The 18,963-nt window shown below is 44.5% G+C and overlaps 1 protein-coding gene across 3 annotated transcripts in view; it reads right to left on the bottom strand.

Moving 5' to 3' along the window:
• The window catches only part of PTK2 (protein tyrosine kinase 2), a 282,896-nt gene extending 264,917 nt beyond the window's left edge, over positions 1 to 17,979 (bottom strand). Inside the window, exons 1-2 of one of the 3 annotated variants that reach the window (XM_087447405.1) lie at positions 17,839 to 17,854; positions 12,447 to 12,597 (exon numbers count right to left, since the gene is read on the bottom strand). The gene's annotated coding sequence lies outside the window, so the exon portion shown is untranslated. Of the gene's footprint in view, positions 1 to 12,446; positions 12,598 to 17,838 lie in introns of all 3 variants that reach the window. The other 2 variants (XM_087447406.1, XM_087447407.1) reach the window with 2 other exon arrangements.
• Between the last annotated feature and the right edge of the window lie 984 nt (positions 17,980 to 18,963).

Below are 18,963 nucleotides of genomic sequence, written 5' to 3'. Positions count from 1 at the left end.
TGGACCTAGGAGAGAATGTTTCCTCCTCAAAGCAATTGTTTGATCACTAGTATGCACTTACAAGCACAAAGAGCTTTGTGAACTTGTCACCAAAGGAGAAATCTGGGAGCCATCCTGGAATTACTCTGGACTCCTCTTTCAGCCCTGCCATTTCATTTACCTGGTCAGAGGCTGGAGATTAACTCAGATACAGGCTTCGAATCATCCTCTTCTCTCCAGTTCCTCAGTCGTGCCCTTAATTAAGGACTTCTTCATTTATTTGTACAACATAATTATACAATTAAAAGAACACAGGCTGTTAAATCAGACCACCTGAACTTCGCCCCAGCCTTTCCTTAATGACAAAGGTTTGATGCCTCCCCCCCTTCTAAAGTGCATTACTGTTAATACCTCCTTTATTGATCCTTGTAACTCTAGTCCAACCATCCTCCTGCCATATGAATCTGTTCTCTATCAGAATCAAGTACAAACTGCTTTGATCTTGCCTATAATATCCACCTCCTTCTCTACCCAACCCATCCTGTACTCCAAACTTGGTAAAAACATTCCTTTCCACAAACTGCAGCCTCTCACACCTCCACGCCTTTGCACAGGGTGTATCTTCTGTCTAGAAGGCCCTTCCTGCTTCCCATTTTCCACTAAACTTCTACAGATCCTTTCAGACAGCTAGAACCTGCAGAGGTCGCCATATCTGGTCCACAGCCAGTTTCTGGGCTAAGAATGGTTTTTATCTTTTTAAAAAGTTAAAAAAAAAAAAGAATATGTGACAGACCACATGTGGCCTGCAAAGCCTGAAGTGCTTACTGTCTGGCCTTTCACAGACAAAGTCTGCCGACACCTGAGCTTGACCATCACTGGGGACGTGCCCTCCAGGTCCTCAGAGCACCCTGCTGTGACACGACCACTGCACACAGCATACTGCATGCCACTGAACTGTAGCAGTCTCGCACCCCTCATGTCTGTACCACCAGGGCTTACTACTGTACCAGGCACAAGACAGGTATTTAACACATGCTGACCAAATGAATTAGCTGAACAGACCAGCTCAAGAACAAACGGGAAACACGTAAGTGGAAAGGATTGGCCTTTAGTGGTAAAACACTACACAAGGCTGTTAAAGATCCTGATACCAGCACTTTCCATTTGTATACCACTTTACACAGCAACTGCACATATAACCTCAAAGGCTGAGACCATAAGTATTAGACTTTATAGATAAGCACACTGAGAACTACCAAAACTAAACAACTCGTCAAAAGCCAGATGGCTAAAGGCAAAGAGCCAATATTTGAACCTAGGTCTTTGGTTTCCTAGATGAGATGCTCTCTCTCTTCTGCCTCTCAACACAAACTACAACACCTAGACACCTTCAATTACTAACACCTGAGACTTCAGGGGAGGGATAAAATTTAATTTCTGATTCATTATTTAATTTTGATAATTTTCAAAGTAATGCTACTCTTTGTAAACAAACAAAACAAAAATGAAATGGATACCTCAAATAAGCACTAGGCTAAAAGGCTTTGGAATAATCACAAACTAAAAATTTTCTTTCTTTCCTCTTTTTTAGTCAGTCCTTGAGAAAGTAAAATTAAACAGCTTAATTAACAAATGCCACTGAAAGGACAGCAGCCGCAGTCACAGCATGCACCCTAGTCTATCAGCTGAGCTAAGCAGGCCGGCAGGTGAGGCAATCCCTTCTCCTTCAGCTTCAGTTTGGGTGAAACAGAGTCCAAAAGCTGATCACGTACATTAACACCTCAACTTCAGCCAGGAAACAGCACAAGTGTTTCCAGAGACAGAAATGAAATATAAGAAATTCTATTAACTAAAAAATTTAGTCTAATTCATTAGTCTAATCTTTTTTGCATAACCAAGGTGTAAATTACACATAGCTGGAATTTAAGTTGTTAGACGCCCAGAAGTTTCTGAATTAGGACAAAGGTGTTAGCCAAATTGAACTATGATATAGATCTATTTAAGGTAACATTAATTTCAAAGAATTGGTTTGATACAGAACACATTTTCTGACTACAATCCAATTTTAGAAATAAGTCACAACAAGGTACATCAAAAAAAATTCATTTGGAATTTATCAAACACTTTAAAATAAATCACGAGTCATCAAAGGAATCTTAATGGAAATTAGAAAACATATCTGAATATTGAACATATTTGCTGAATGGAATAATAAATACTTTATGAATAACAAAAATATCTCACATCAGAATTTAGCCCTCGGGTAAAGGAAGAGTCCTTAAATGAGACAAAAAAATACTAATCATAAAGGAAAAGACTAATAAAGTCAACAATATTAAAATTAAGAACTTTAGTTCCAAGACACCTCAAAAGTAAAAGACAAACCACAAACTGGAAAAAAATATTCACCACTTATAACAACAAAGGATTATAATCCACACAGAAAGAACAGCCACAAGACAATAAGAAAAACATAAAAAGAAAAAGAAAACTTGGGCCAAGGACTTCACAAGTCCTTCAGAGAAGAAAGGAGAGATATGGCCAATACATTAAAAGAGGCTCAACACCATCAGTAATAAGCAAAATTCAATTTAAAGCCACAGATATTATTACATACCCACCAGACAGGCAAAACTGAAAAAGCCAGACAAAATAAACTACTGGCAAGGATGTGGAGCAACCAGGAGTCCTTCTTCCTTCTATTATTGGGGATGTAAATTGGTACGAGTAGGTGGAAAGCAATTCAGCAGTAACTAGTCAAGATAAAGGCTGGCCAGCCCCAGAACCCAGCAATCGCACTGCTGGCTGTGCAGGCTGGACGCATCCACGCACGTGGGCAGCAGGAGACGCGTACAGCAGTGCTGCTACAGCAAAAGCCTGGAAACAACCCAAATGCCCATTAGCTGCAGGCCCGATCATACCACTGTGAAAATGAACGAAGACCGACAACATTCCACACCTCAGACGAGTCCCAGAATCACAGCGCTGAGAAGAAAAAAGCACATCACGTAAAAGCACATATAGTGTGATTCCCTTAATAGAAAGCTGAAACAGACAAAATTAACACAAAGATACGAAATGATAAACACAATATTCACTCAGTGACTGCTGTTTTAAGTGTTGGAGATACAGTAGTGAAGAGACAGACATTCTGCCCTCAGAGTTTACATCACAGCCCAGTGAGAAAGAAAATAAAAAGAGAGCCAGCCCTGATGGCCTAGTGGTTAAAGTTCAGTGCACTCCGCTTCGATAGCCCAGGTTCGGTTCCCAGGCATGGAACCACATTACTCGTCTGTCAGTAGCCACGCTGTGGCAGCGGCTCACACAGAAGAACTAGAAGGACCTATAACTAGAATATGCACTGGGGCTTGGGGGGGCGGGGCGGAGAGAGGAAGACTGGCAACAGATGTTAGCTCAGGGCAAATCTTTCCCAGCAAAAAAAAAAAGAAAAAGAAGTACAATACAAACAATCTCAAATGGTGAAAAGGGCTTGAAGAAGGAGGAGGTAGCAAAGGGGGCTGAGGGAGGACGGCTACATCAAGCTTCACAACAGGGGCGAGGGATATGTGGGGGCACACGTGGGCCCTCAGAGGGAAGGCGATGCTCCACTGTTTGAGCTGAGCCCCAGGTGCAGAGGTTTGCTTCATTCTTCTTCGCTATACCACAGTGGCAAACTGCAACCCAGGCCATATGGCCCCAACGCTTGTTTTTGTACAGCCCATTAGCTAAGAATGGATTTTACATTGTATACGGTTAAAGAAATTAAAAGAATAACATTTCATTGCACTTGAAATTACATGATATTCAAATTTCAGGGTCCAGGGTCCAGAAATAAAATTTTACTGGACTACAAACAACTCATTCCTTTACGTATTGTCCATGGCTGCTTTCACGCTACGGTGGCAGGGCTGAGCACTTGTGACAGAGGCTAGATGCGGCCCACAAAGCCTAAAACGTTTCCTCTCTGGGCCTTCACAGAGAAAGTTTGCCAGCCCTTGAGCTAGAGCCTCACTGAGGACTTGGATGTCCTTCCTCCAGGTGCTCAGAGCACTCTTGATCTATACCTTACACACATCTCATACATGTTCTTTTGTATCCCTTCAGTGTTTAATAAAATCGTTTTTTGAAAAAGACTAACATTAAGCATATGTCTCTGATGAACCTTGCTCTATTAAAGCTCCATGCTTCTCCTCCATCTTAACGACTCAGGTAAAAAAAAACAGATATGGGGGCCAGCCCAGTGGCGTAGTGGTTGGGTTCACGCACCCCACTTTGGCGGCCTGGGGTTCACAGGTTCCGATCTCGTGCACAGACATATGCACCACTTATCAAGCCATGCTGTGGCAGGCGTCCCACATACAAAGTAGAGGAAGATGGGCACAGATGTTAGCCCAGGGTCAATCTTTCCCAGCGAAGAGAAGAGGACTGGCGACAGCTGTTAGCTCAGAACTAATCTTCCTCACCAAAAAGAAAAAACAGATATGTACTGCTATCAGGAGCATTAAACCATTACAGCAAAGCAAAGCAAGCTACTGTTTATTACCACTCAAGTATGAGAAAAACAGACAGAAAGAGAAAGACAGACAGAAAGGCGGAAGGAAGAAAGGGAGAGAGGAAGGGATGGAGGGCGGGAGGGAGGAAGGAAGGAAGGAGGGAGGAAGGGGGAAGGAAGAACCTTTCCACTACGGGTTCCAAGTCTGTGGAGAGACTCCATGGCCTTGCTTAACCCCAGATTGTTAAGACTACTGGATGCCTCGTGGCATCACTGACTCGCAGCATGGCCTTCTGCAGAGCTACATCCTATTCCTACCCCATCTTCTTAAAGAAATGAATTGTTATGTTATACGTTATCTTAAAATCCATGAATTGTTATGTCACATTTTAGCAGGGGCCACACTATCTGTCCCATGTTAGCATATATATCCCCAAAGCAAGTGCATCCACATCTTTTAAACATAAACCAGTACCCTTGCGTAGAGTTAATATTAATTAAACAATGATAATTCTTGAAAGTGGTGATAAATACACAGCAGCTTCCTTAAAACAATGTTTTTGCACATGTCTGAAAACTTCCACAAAGTTTTAAAATAAAATTGAAGATTTGTATTTTAACTTTAATGATTAATACCCACATAACAGAAACTGTGACACAATTCCCATTTATGCATCTTTCAAAATTCTTAGTACAAAATAGTTTTCCATCATCCTTACTACTGGCAACTAAAAAAAAAGATGTTTATTTAAAAATCTACATGAAGACGCATCATTGCACTTTCTAATCGTAAGGGAAAAGGAAGAAGCTGTCATCAATGAACTGAGAAAGTGAAAGGACATTCATCTAGGGGGAAACAAGTTGTATTTCCTTAAAGTTCTCTGAGTCCTTGTCAGGCCCCAATACAAACACTTACTTCTCTCATTTTAATGTTAAGAAAGGCCTAATAACTACTAAACCGGTCCATGTGCCAGACGGTCTTTACAAAGTAGTATGGGGAAGTACTCCTCTCACACAAGAAGAGTGGTCATCACTACCCCAGCCCTTTTCCTTATGGATGGATGGATGGATGGATGGATGGATGGATGGGAGGGAGGGAGCCACAAAGCATGTGCCGTGATTTTCTTCATGTATAGAGCAGTAAACGAAGGAAATGGCCCATTCCCCTTGAACTGCAATTTAATAAACTGAGCAAAGATGCAGGGAGGATTGAGAACTTTGAAAACTGGCAAACTTTTAATGTAAATGTTTACTTTTAATAATAATTAACTTTTGTGAAACATTTCATAAGGCCAGGCACTAGCGAACATCAGAACTTCACGTCATGTATCATTTAATTATCTCATCAGCCTATGGTTCTATTTGGCCAATTTAATTAGCAAGGGAACAGAGATTCGAGAAGTTAACAAACCAGTTCAAGATCTCAGAGTCAGATTCTGACCCCAAGGCCATGCCCTTAACCACTGCACTCCCCAAGTTATTCAACTTCCAAACTAACTAAGGCAATGCCACCTTATGACCCATACTGTGAAAGCCAATGCCTTGCTACTCAAAGTGGGGTCCATGGACCATCAGCACTGGCGTCATCTGGGAGCCTGCTAGAAGTGCAAGATCTGACGCCCACCCTAGACAGACGGAATCAGAACCTAACATTTAACAAGATCCCCAGGTGATGTATGTGCACATTCAAGTGTGAGAAGCCCTGAACAGACATATATTTTGAGGCAGTTTATCCAGTTCAAATACATACCCTGGCACAGCTAAACTGCGCCTTCATCTCTTCTGCTTGCTCTCTGATCCCAAAACAAAGTAGACAAGTGCTGGCAGGCTACTCCCCAGGCAGCTATGAAGAGGGATGAAATGACCAGCTCATGTCTGGCCCCGACCTTTCCCCTACATCCACCCTCAGTCCCTCGTCATCCTCACCTTTCTGACAGAGCCTAGGCGGCCACGACCCCACTTACTGATGCAGCTGAACCTTCCCCTGGGACTAACAGGCAACGGCTGCAGTCACCATGCCCTGAGTCCCTCGAAACGTGCCCAGGAAGTGCCAGGGCCCATCTAAGGCATGGCAAGTTGGCAGAAAGGTGCAGCTGGGGCTGCTTCAGCATGCCCCCTGATCCTAACTGTGCACATATTCTCCAAAGGCTGGCACCCTGTGAGCTACAAAGAGAGATCCCAACATGTTGCTAATAATAATAACACTCTTAGAAATTAACAGCAAATACTGAGTCAATGGATGGAATACCCTGAACTTTAGGTTTTCCTTTCATGACATTTTTAAACCTGTGGTTTCTGCTACCTCTCTTGGTACCAGAATCTAATTTAAGGTGCCGTAAACCAATCTCTGCACATTCCCACCAACACTGAGCTTGCAGGTGCTTTTCTTCTACCTAGAACGCCATCCTTGCCCTCCCACCCTGCCCTCTCCAGCAGCCTAATTCCCACTGATCCCTCAAGAGCGGGTGGCACAGCCTCCGGCAAGCCCCTGCAGTGCCCAGCAGCTTTGCAAAGCACTTGTTACACAGCAACGGCCTGTTTACTAGACCATGACCCCCTAAGGGCAGGGATTCAAATCAGCACGTAATAAAGGTTTTCACTGCATCTCAGTTAAATCGGCAGATATTTGTAAGTTAAATATCAGTACTTAGTGGTTTTCTACTCAGTGCACCACAGCTTCCCATGTCCCCACCCACGCCAGTCTGAGAACCCACACTGCACCTTATGGAGAGGCTTCACAATAAGCCTATTGCATAGGCTCAATCATCTGCTGAGCTGCAGGCGGATTCTAGAAAAAGTCAAACTTTAAGCAGCAAGGATACCTGTATTAGTGGTTCTCCAATACACACCCACATCCACTGCAAGTCCCCAATGAGGTTCTGAATCTAGCCAGCACTGTCCAACAGAACTTTCTGTGATGATGAAAAATGTTCTATGTCTGCACTGTCCAATGTGGTAGCCACTAGCCACATGTGAGTACTGAGCACTTGAAATGGGGCTAGTACAACTGTGAAACAGAACTTTGATTTTAATAGCCACATAGGGCTTGTGGCTACTATGCGAGACAGCAGGTCCAAGCCTAGACTCTAGATACTAAAGTGAAATAAAAAGAATTTTCCTTGGTTCCTTCACTGCACGCTATGTTATTTGATCCAACCCTCCCCCTGAAAAAGACTAAAAAAAGATGGATAGAATACTTTAAAAGTCCTAAAAGCAACCAGAAACTGACAAGACAATAAAGAATACCAGGCCAAAATTAAAGTGAAATCAGGAATCCAAAAAGAAAAACAAGCACAGAAACCACCCTTGCCCTGACGTCATTTGTCAATTCTGAAATTTTCAACTTCCCTTTTCGTAACAGTGCAGGGAAAGAGGGACAGGAGTCAAAGGCTGGGTTTCCCTGAAGTGTCTAACCCTACCTCAATAAGGAGCCCAAGGCTACACAGCTCAGGAGGAGGAGAAAGCAGAAGTGAACCATCTCTCCAGTAGAATTACAGCTCTGGGTGGTCCAAAGAACCTCACGCCTTGAACTTGGTTTAAGGGAATCCCAGACTGGTTGAAGCAAAAACAAATGCTCTCTGGAGGGAGCTACCTTCACTCCAGGCCTCTGCAAGTAATTTGGATCCATATCCCACACCATAAACAAAAATTATCTCAAAATGAATCGCAGACCTAAATGTAAAACCTAAAACTATAAAACTCCTAGAGGGGGAGAAAAACGGGAGAAAACCTCTGTGACCTAGGATCAGCAAAGATTTCTTAAATATGACACCAAAAAAACCACAATCCATAAATCAACAAATTGATAAATGGGATATCATCAAAATTTATAACTTCCATTCTTCAAGACACTGTTAAGAGAATGAAAAGACAAGCCACAGCATGGGAGAAAGCATAACATGTACCTGATAAAGGACTCTTATCCAGAATATATAAACCCACCAATAAGAAGAAAAAATTTAAAAATGGGCAAAAGATGTGAACACCAAAGAAGATATATGGATGGCAAATAACCATATGAAAAGATACTCAACATTATTAGGCATTTGGGAAACATAAATTAAAACCACAATGAAATACCATTACACACCTATTAGAATGGCAAAAATTTAAAAGACGAACCATACCAAGTAGTGCCCCAGGAATACACAGCAACTGGAACGCTCATACACTGCTGGTGGGAACATAAAATGGTACAGCCGTTCTACAATACAGTTCAGCACTTTCTTAAAAAGCTAAACATACACCTACCATATGATCCAGCCATTATAGTCCTAGACCCAACCGTTCCCAGGAGAAATGAAAGCCTATGTCCACGCAAAAACTTGTACAAAAATATTCATAGACTTCATTTGTAATAACCCAAAACTAGAAACAATTCTCCACACATTGATATATACATTTCATATCATCCCAAACAACATCTGGAAGAATTATTCTGGAAGTTGACAAGAGATTCTAAAACATGTAGATCTGCAAAGGGTCAAGGATAGTCAAGGTATGCTTGAAGGAGAACCGAGTGGGAAGACTTCCACAATGAGATAAGACTTATTATAAAGCTACAATAATTTAGGCAGCGTAGTACCAGTGGAATTGAACAGAGTGAGAAAACAGACACGTATATGGACCACAAAAGTGGCACCACAGAGCACTGGGGGAAAGGATGTTCTTTTCAATAAATGGTGTTGGGACAACTAGGTGCCCACATGTTAATGAAATTGGATCCCTTCTTCACACTATACACCAAAATCAATTCCAAGAGAATTATAAAGTTAAAGGTAAAAGGCAAAACTATTAAGCATTTAGAAAATAACAGAGGAATTGAATTCGTTCATGACTTCAGGGTAAGGAGACAGACAAAGCACCAACTATAAAGGAAAAGATTGATAAACTGTACTACATTAAACTTAAGAACTTCTGTTCATCAAAAAAAATCACCGAGTCAATGAAATTGCATATGACAAAGTGGGAAGAGACAGTAGCAAAACATATAACCAACAATGCACTCGTGTTCTGAATATATAAAGAAGTCTACACATCAGTTTTTTTGTTTTTTTTTTTTTTTGTAAGGAGGACCAGCCCTGAGCTAACATCCAATGCCAATCCTCCTCTTTTTTTGCTGAGGAAGACTGGCCCTGGGCTAACATCCATGCCCATCTTCCTCCACTTTATATGGGATGCCGCCACAGCATGGCTTAACAAGCGGTGCGTCGGTGCACACCCGGGATCCGAACCGGCGAACCCCCGGGCCGCCGCAGCGGAACGTGCGCACTTAACCGCTTGCGCCACCGGGCCGGCCCCTACACATCAGTTTTTAAAAACCTAATAGAAAAACATGTGCCCTTCGTAAAACAGTGAATCCAAATGGCCACTAAATGTATAAAAAGATGTGCAACCTCACTGTAACTAGGAAAAGGCTATTTAAAACCACAAGGTGGTAATACCACAAAAACCACCAGGAGGGGCGGGGAAGGGAGACAGAGACCAGAGAGAAGACTGGTCCATGGCTGGAGCCTGATGGTTTAGTGAGCAGTAAGAGGACAATCACTCACTGACATTTACTGAGAAGCTCCTCTGGGCCAGGCACTCTGAAGTACATTTAATGGGGGTCACAGTCTATAACTGACTGTAACTTCAATTTCACTTGACCAATTTTAAGGACAAAGAAATTGTTCTGGAGATCGTGTTCCCATCAGCTCATCTCTATTATGTTCACCTTCAGAGAGCTGCACAGTTGACTGCAAGTTTGATCACGGAGAGGGGTGGGGATTCACATGGAGAGAACCTTCTCACTGCTTCTGAGATTACATTACACTTAATTCCCTGTCTACCCCTAATTCTTCTTCTCTACCTTTGTACCAACTTTCATATATTTAATATACTTTAAATATATTTTCATATATTTAATGAAGTATTTAATTTCAAGTATTTAATATACTTTAAATATATTTTCATATATTTAAAGACCCTTTACCACAAAGCCCTCAGAAAGCCCTAACAAAACCATTTACTTTAGTCTTTCCTTTTTTTTTTTTTTGAGGAAGATCAGCCCTGAGCTAACATCCATGCCAATCCTCCTCTTTTGCTGAGGAAGACCGGCCCTGAGCTAACATCTATTGCCAATCCTCCTTCTTTCCACCCCCCCCTTTTTTTCCCCAAAGCCCCAGTAGATAGTTGTATATCATAGTTGCACATCCTTCTAGTTGCTGTATGTGGGACGCTGCCTCAGCATGGCTGGAGAAGCGGTGCGTCGGTGCGCGCCTGGGTGTGCGCCTGGGATCCGGGCCCGGGCTGCCAGCAGGGGAGCGTGCGCACTTAACCGCTAAGCCACAGGGCCAGCCCCTACTTTAGTCTTTCTAATTGACTCCCTTCAGGACCTCAGCAAGATGCAAGACTCTTCTTCAATCATTAAACAAATTACTAACCGCCCATCTCCTATAGTAGTATGAGGGGGACCTAAAGATACATAAAGGATAATAAAGAACCCTTGTCCCTGAGCTTAAAATACTCTATTTGCCAACAGGTGCATCTAATTCTGCATAAGCCACAATAGATATAAGGCACATCACCAATCCCATCTTTGTATACTGTCTAACTTGATTTAGCCTTTTCCTTAGGAAAAGAAAAGGACAAAAGGCACAACAAATTTAGATACGAATTTAACGGTAGGCAGAGAATCAATTCACACAATACTGCTTCATTAGGCACCCCAAGACTTGGCAATCACCCTGACTCTAGTATAACCTGGGCAATTTTTTAGCACCAAAATAAACCCACCAGGGAGTGTGTGCCTTAAGCACTCACACATACACACTCTTCTGCTATCTGCCAAAAGCCTCAAGTCCAGAAGCCATACAAACTATTTCAATGTAAAATTGTTCATTTAAAAACCAAACCAAGATTCAAAAGAATTAAGTGGTCTCAACAGAAACAAAAGTAGTTAGTTGTGAAGTATTCCCAAGACGCTAAAAATCCTGAAAAACATATGTAAGAGTCTTCAAGTGAAGGCAATCTCAACCGCAAATCTAGGTGGTCAAGAAGAGACCAGAGAGGGCGGGCCCTGTGGCTTGGCGGTTAAGTGCGTGCGCTCCGCTGCTGGCGGCCGGGGTTCAGATCCTGGGCACGCACCGACGCACCGCTTCTCCAGCCATGCTGAGGCCGCGTCCCACAAAAAGCAACTAGAAGGATGTGCAGCTATGACATACAACTATCTACTGGGGCTTTGGGGGGAAAAAATTAAAATATAAATAAAATTATAAAAAAAAAAAGAAGAGACCAGAGACATACTTCTGCCATTTAGGACTGATTTTTGCCTGCTACGACTTGCAGTGCTTTGAAAACACTCTAAAGCAGTGGTTCACAAACATCAGCATGCATCATAAGCTCCTGGGTAGCATGTTAAAACAGACTGCGGGCCCCACCCCCCGGGTCTGATTCAGCAGCTCAGAAGTAGGGGTGAGCATTCACATTCCTAACCAGCTCTAGGGGATGCTGCCCTGCTGTCCTGCGACTCCTCTGAGAACCACTGCGCACAACCTGGAGCATACTGGAGGGAGAGAGGGAGAGAGGGAGAGAGGAAGAGAGGGAGAGGGGGAGAGGGGGAGAGGGGGAGAGGGGGGGGGGGGGGAGGGGGGGGGGGGGGGGGGGGGGGGGGGGGGGGGGGGGGGGGGGGGGGGGGGGGGGGGGGGGGGGGGGGGGGGGGGGGGGAGGGGGGGAGTGTGTGTGTGTGTGTGTGTGTTTCCCCTCACTAAGGAAGAGCTTGCTGAGGAAGAGCAAACTGGTCTTTTTCATCCAAATGTTGCCTTTCCTTCCCTGAGTGAAGGTAAATGACCTGCCACTCTCAAAACGTTATATCTGACCGGTAGCATGGCAGGTCAAAGGAAAGGTGGCATACTGTACAACTGGCACTGCAGTATTAGGAAGACGGGTTTTTTAAAATGGTTTCAGGGCATAATTTAAAACCCTTGTAAAGTACCCAATGAATCCAGCTGATCAGTCAAAGATACAGTAGAGCTCCTGGACCAGGAATCAAGGATCCTGCACCAATCCCACTCATTCTGTGTCACCCTGAGCAATTTTCTGTCTTCAGAACTTAGGATGAGTCCTGATGAAGGCAAGACTGATTTCTAGAAAAAAGAACATTTCAATACTGTAAAGAGCAGAGCATAATCTTTTTCCTGGCCCAAGTTTGACAATACCAGTAATCTAAAATAAAGCAGACAAAAGTGAAAACAGATAATTCAAGTTCTTCCCTGGTCTCAAGTCCTTTGTGGTTTTTAAGTGAGGTCCTTTAAGAAGGCAAACAAAAGAGCAGACAGCTGACTGATGCAATAATAGTTTCCCAATAATTAATATGCCTGGGTTCTTTCATTCAATAAATATTTACTGTGGCAGACACTGGGGGTGCAATAGTGTGTAAAACAGTTTCTGCCCTCATGGTGCTTAAATTCTCATGAGAAGACACACAATCCACTAAAAATATATCAAGTATAAAATCATTTAAGCTCTTTCTTCAGTCCAGCAAAGGCAAACGCGAGGTACTTTGGTCACGAGTAGACACAACAAGCACCTAAGTTCACAGCAGAACCCAAACCACCAGATGGCAGGACTTTTAAGATCGACTATGGAGGCAGAAGGGAGATCCCAGACACAGCCCACAGACGTGGCTTTTTAGGCTCTTCTAAGCTTTGGTTCTGGTCCACTGGCCCCAAATAAAGGCGGAGAGAATATGTCAACTCTTAAAAGCAGGATGGAAAATTCTAAATTGGTGAGAATGAGCACATTCATCTCAGAAACATTTATAGAGCAGCAATGTGTCAGAGATTATAAATACTAGGATTACTACAAGGTGCTTACACCTGTGTGAGAAATGTACAATTTGTTCCTCCCTTACATTACTCCCTGCTTCCCACAAAAATGTATTCATAAACATCGACCCAAAAAAAGTCACCAATGAAAAAACTCTGCAAATGCGGAGGTTACTAAAGAACATCCTTTGACAATTAAAGAGCATCAATTACTGTGCGATGCATTATTCATTTTTACTTAGCTAATTCTAAATTAATTTAAAATAATTAAACAATTTTGGTGTATTCATTAAAATGTTTACCTACACTATGTTGGCCAGATCAGAACTTCATGATCTGCAAGGGGCAGATTCAAACAGAAAATACAATTATTTAAATTTTCCCAGACACAGTAATTTACACTTGCATACTCTACTCCCACTCCAGAAGACTGGGTTAAGACTTTAAAGATTGCTGCTTCTCTGGCGACGGAGGCAGCATGCTGCTAAGAGCTCACACTCAAGCAAGTCCCGCAGGCCTGGCCGACCAGGATCCACCACTTGTGGGTGGAGAGACCCAGGGCGAGCTACTCTAACTGTAAACTCCCAGTGTTTCATCTGTAAAATGAGGATATAAATAGTACTACAACTCAATAGCCCTTGTGAAGAATAAACGAGAGAAAGCATTAAAGCACTCAGCTCAGGCCTGGCACATGGTGTTTAGCAACTGTAACACAGAACACAGCCTCTCCCAGATTTAATTCATTTGTAAAAAGGCAATACCTACCAACAACACATGGTACCCACATAGAGACCCAGTAATGTCAGTTTTCTCCCCCTATCATTGGATAATATTCAAATATATAACTTTAGTCACTTTTCTTATTCTGAAAAATCAGTTTATAGTAAACGGCAATGTACATCAACAAGATATGGGTGGGATCATTTTAATTAAATACAAAGTCTATAAGGAAACACCTTCAAGTTCCTAAAAACAGGCAAACTTTGTAGTGACGCTACTAGTGTTTTTTTCTCTGAGGATTCCAACTGCTGAAGAGCAGGAATAGTGCCACTCGGGCAAAAACATCTATTCCCTATTTTTGTCTATAAACCATTTCATTAGTGTTTAGGCAAATCAGACTATAATTAACAGCATTTGCTAAAAATGCCATTTAAACTACAAGTTGAACTATATAAGCTTATCTGAATTTTATTTCCATCAGAGCCCAGTAAAAAAAAACAATACAATTGTTATCGACAGGAACAGAGGGGGTTCCTCTGCTGCTTTAGAATCAGAAACACATTTATGCAGCTCTGAATGGTAAGACTTGGCACAATTCCTAGAAATTAATGCCAGAAACTGGTAGATATGAATTTCATTTCTCTTGTACTAGGTTGCCTTTTGGTAGTCATGAAATGAAAAAATAAACAAAACTTCGCCAAATGTTGGTACAGAGAAAAAGCAATAAAGAGCTCAAATAATCCACTACTGCACACTGTTTAAAGAAGTAAAAAAATAATTTCTCAATGTAGTGTGGTGAGAGAGGGGAACACCGGTGCACCCAAAGACGAGCGGGGACTGCTCGCCATCTTTCTCCATTCCAAGGATCTTTCCAGGGATTGATGAGCAACTTAATGTTTGAACGCTGATTTGCATTCATAAACTTCCTGGAGTTTATTAGTACTGACTCAAATAAGGTCACTTAACTTTGCCCCAATTTTTAAAATTTGCCTTTTAAATAATTTATACAAGCATCAGTAAAAATTCTCAAAGACCCCCACAGCAATTTTTTGCTAATTATTTAAGGTATTTCAGTAAGAGGAAACAGTGATGAAAATACGTTCTTAAACTAGAGCTTTAAGGCAAAATAAAGTACTACAGAAACTAAACTTTTCTGATTTACTAGCAAAAAAACGCATTTCACAAATATGATAAAAATAACAGAACTTTTAGTGCTAATGAAATTTAAAACAAGATTTATTCTAGACGAAAATCTGTCTAAATTGAAAACGTTTAATTTCAAGTTAAAGATTTACATATTGTATTAACAATTCACATCTTTTGTTACCCTTAAGACAATTTTTAACTATTTTCTCAAAATTAAGACACCTTAAAATACAGGCAAAAACGTTTCCATAAAATCTTTAGAGATGTGAACTAAGGTCCTACTTCTCTAACTCAAAATAACATCCAAAGATAGGACAGTAATTTTCAAAATTATTTTTTACTATGTTATAGGATACATATCTATAGAACATAACATGGAATAATTTCTTCTGTGGGAGCTAATCAATATTTTTTTAAATAGGGGCCAGCTTTAACAATACAATTTTGTTATTGACACAATTTCTCCAACTTCCTAGCAAGAAAAGTTATCTGAGCAGCTGAAGAACCTAGTTTTGAAATTTGGGACATTAAGTTCTGTAATTTCCAACAATGGGCATGGGGTGTTACAGAAACGATTTTCATTAAAAACATTCTAATGATTTCCAACAATAGGCATGGAGCGTTACAGAAACAATTTTAGTTAAAAACGTTTTAATGATCCTCACTGCTGCTCATAACTTCCGCTTTCCCAGACACTTCATCACTGCTGCATTCATGGAACTTCACTCCTAATCTAACACTTATTATTCACTTTCAGTGGACCGCCAGCCTCAAAAGAGGCTTAAGCCACATCTCCTCTAGGAGTCTGCCCCAGTATTCTTTGCCCAAAGGCAAAATACTATGCTTTGAATTCACTGCCTTTGTTTATCCAAGGACTTGCTTCGTGACGCATCACCTCCGAATGATGTATAGGTTCCTCTGTCCAACGCCTATATTTAAGTCTTACGTGACTGTGGACTCCTTTAAAAGGGAACATGAGTTTTAAATAACCTTTTCTGGTGCTCATTATTAAATTGGGTTATTTGATAATGACCTGAAAGAAATTCTTTAGGGGAGAATTTGTAACATTTGATCTTGCCGTTTCTGCAGCATTTAGAACACAAAAGTGTTCAAAAGAGACTGAGAGTAGGCTCAGCTAGTTCCCCCCCTTCAAGGAGAGCCACAAATATAAAACTCATCAAGATACTGAAACACAAACTTCCTTTAAAAGTTTCATATGTTTAAATACTACAGGGTTTTAAAACAACTCAGCAGTACAACTGGATGAAAATATTATCTATGTTGTACCTCAACAAAAATAAGTCCAATGCTGATATATAATGTATCTTTAATCACTTCATCCACAAACTTCCCTCCCCCTTTTCAGAGGTTTTCAAAGATGGGACAACTGACCAGAGTGCTCAGCTGTGTCATTTCAAAGAGGAGACTATTTTCAGTACTCGTTTTACAAATATAATATTAAGGGTGAGGCTCTGGTATTTCATTTCAAATAGTAATGGCCTGTTTTTCTAACCATAAAAACATTTACATTCTAAGTAAAAATCCCAATGACGATAGTCTTAAATACAGATCCCCCAACTTTTACAGCGCCTTCAGCTTGACCGTATTTCAACCAGTTCCCTTAATTACTACAATATTACTATTATCTTAGTCTTACTGCCCAAAACCCAGCTGCAGGCTAACTATGCAAGAATGAGACACTATTGAAATGGCTAAACAAAAAAAAAAAAAAAAAAAAAAAAAATTACCCCTAGTGCACTAAGCTACAAAATCCTGCAATTAAATATAACCAATTAACAACACACACACACACCCTCCTTCTCCGCCTCCCCCTCCTCCTGAGAAAGAATGGGGTGCTAGGAAAGGAACCGAGAGAGAAACAGCAAGTAGTTCTCCCACCCCACACGGCGGGCGGGCGCAGCAGCGCTGGGGGCTGGGGCGAGAAGACGAACAAACTTGGGAAGCACAATGAATCAAACGAGGTCTTCAGGGCTATCGCCGACAAAACCGGAGGCGACAGGAAACTTCAGCGCCAGCATCGGGCGATGGAGGCGACCCCCGCCGCCCCGGGCGCGGGTTCGAGGCTCACCCACCCGCAGGCCCTCGGCGCCCACCCTTCCCTGCCCGCGGGCCGTGAGTCTCCAGCCCGTGTCCGGCCGATCCCCTCCGACGTGCCCCCGGCTTTCCCTCTTCCTCTCTATCCCCTTTTGTTTTTGAGGCACTCGACCCGCTCCAGCGGAGGCCGGCCCTTCCTCCCCAAGCCCCCCGGCCTCCCCGCGCGCTCTGGCCTCGAGACGCTGGGACTCTCCGAGCCCCCAGAAGCTCCCGGCCTCCCCACCTTCCCCGAGCCCCCAGCCTCTGAGTCCTCGGCCTCTCGCGCCCCCCAGATGCCCCCGCTTGCCCGAGCCCCAGCCGCCCCGAGCCTCCAACTCCCGACATCCCTCGGCCTCCGCGCGCCCCCGCCCCGGCCTCCCCACATCCCCGGCCTCCCCCCGCCCCCCCTCCCCACAGCCCCAGCCTCCCGGAGCCGCGGCCGGCGCGGGAGGGGCCGGTCTCCGCCGCATCCGCCGCCGGGACTGGCAGGTCCGGCCCGGCTCGGCCCTCCGCCCTCGGGCCGCGGCCCTGCCAACCACCAGCTCCGGCAGTCGCCCGCCCGCGCCCGGCCCCGCGCCCCGGCCCCGGCCCCGCACTCACTCGGACCGCGCTCGGCGCGGACAAGCGAAGGCAGACGACGACCGGGCGGCGCCGCGGGGGACGGGCCGCGCTCCCTCCCACGCCTCACGCCGCGGGCGCACAGCGGTCCCGGCCCGGCGGCGGCGGCGGCGGGCTCGCGCCCTCGGGGCCGTGCTGCGTCGGCGCGGGCCGCGCGTGCGCGGCGGCCGGCTGAGGCGCGCGCCCCACGGCCGGGGCGCGCACCCGGCCGCGTCCCCGTCCCGAGCTTCCGCCACCCGGGAGCACCGGGCATGCGCGCCGCGGCCCGCGCAGGCCCAGCACGCCGCCGGGCTCCGCTCCGGAGATCGCGCCGGGGGCGCCGGGCCTGGCTTTCGGGGTGGCCGCGTGCTGCGGGCGGGCGTGGCGGGCGGCCCAGGAGAAGCCCTGGCGGGGGGCTGGAGGGGACGCCGCGCTGAGCCGGCGTCCTGGGGTCCCTCCTGGCGGCGCTGTGGGCCGGCGGGGTTGGACGGACTTCGGGGAAGCCCTCCCTTCCCGGCCCCAGACCCCAGGCGCGGGCCCTGTGGAGGACCTCCCTGTCCGCCGCCCTACAGCCCGGCCCCAGAATCGGAACCGCCGCTGTCAGGCCCCAGCCTGGACCTTATCCTCTCCAGGCTTCACGCTCACCACAATGAGTTAGATGTCCTGGGCCCCTTTGCAGAGAGGGAAACTGAGGCTCAGGGGTTGTCTAGTGGCATCATAGCTAATGCTGGGCTGTACCAAGATTTGATTTCGGAAGATGGTCTGAAAGGGGCTTTAGAAGTCACCTCGAGTTAGATTATCCACGTGAGCGCCAGTGGGGCACTGATCTGGGGCCATTAACCCCCAAGTCGCTGGTCCCCTAGGTCTTGAGGTTTGAGGGGAGGCGGTCCCCCAGGACCTGGGAATCACCAGGCAGAGGGCGGCTGAGATGAGAGCCAGTTTGGGGGAAGAGATGATTGGTTATGGCTGGAGCATGAGGGGTAGGGGAAGAGTAGAGGGGGTAAAAAATGCAGATGGCCAGGGGCTTCTTAAGACGTGCTTAGGTGCCTGGCGTTTATTCTTTAGGCAGCTGGGAGCCTTTGGAGGGTTTTAAGCAGGAAGTGATATCTGATTTGTGTTCTTAAAACA

This window comes from Ceratotherium simum, chromosome 23, assembly GCF_057802395.1.
Source record: "Ceratotherium simum simum isolate JZ-2026a chromosome 23, ASM5780239v1, whole genome shotgun sequence".
NCBI lineage: Eukaryota > Metazoa > Chordata > Mammalia > Perissodactyla > Rhinocerotidae > Ceratotherium > Ceratotherium simum.
This window is presented reverse-complemented; position numbering and strand designations above follow the sequence as displayed.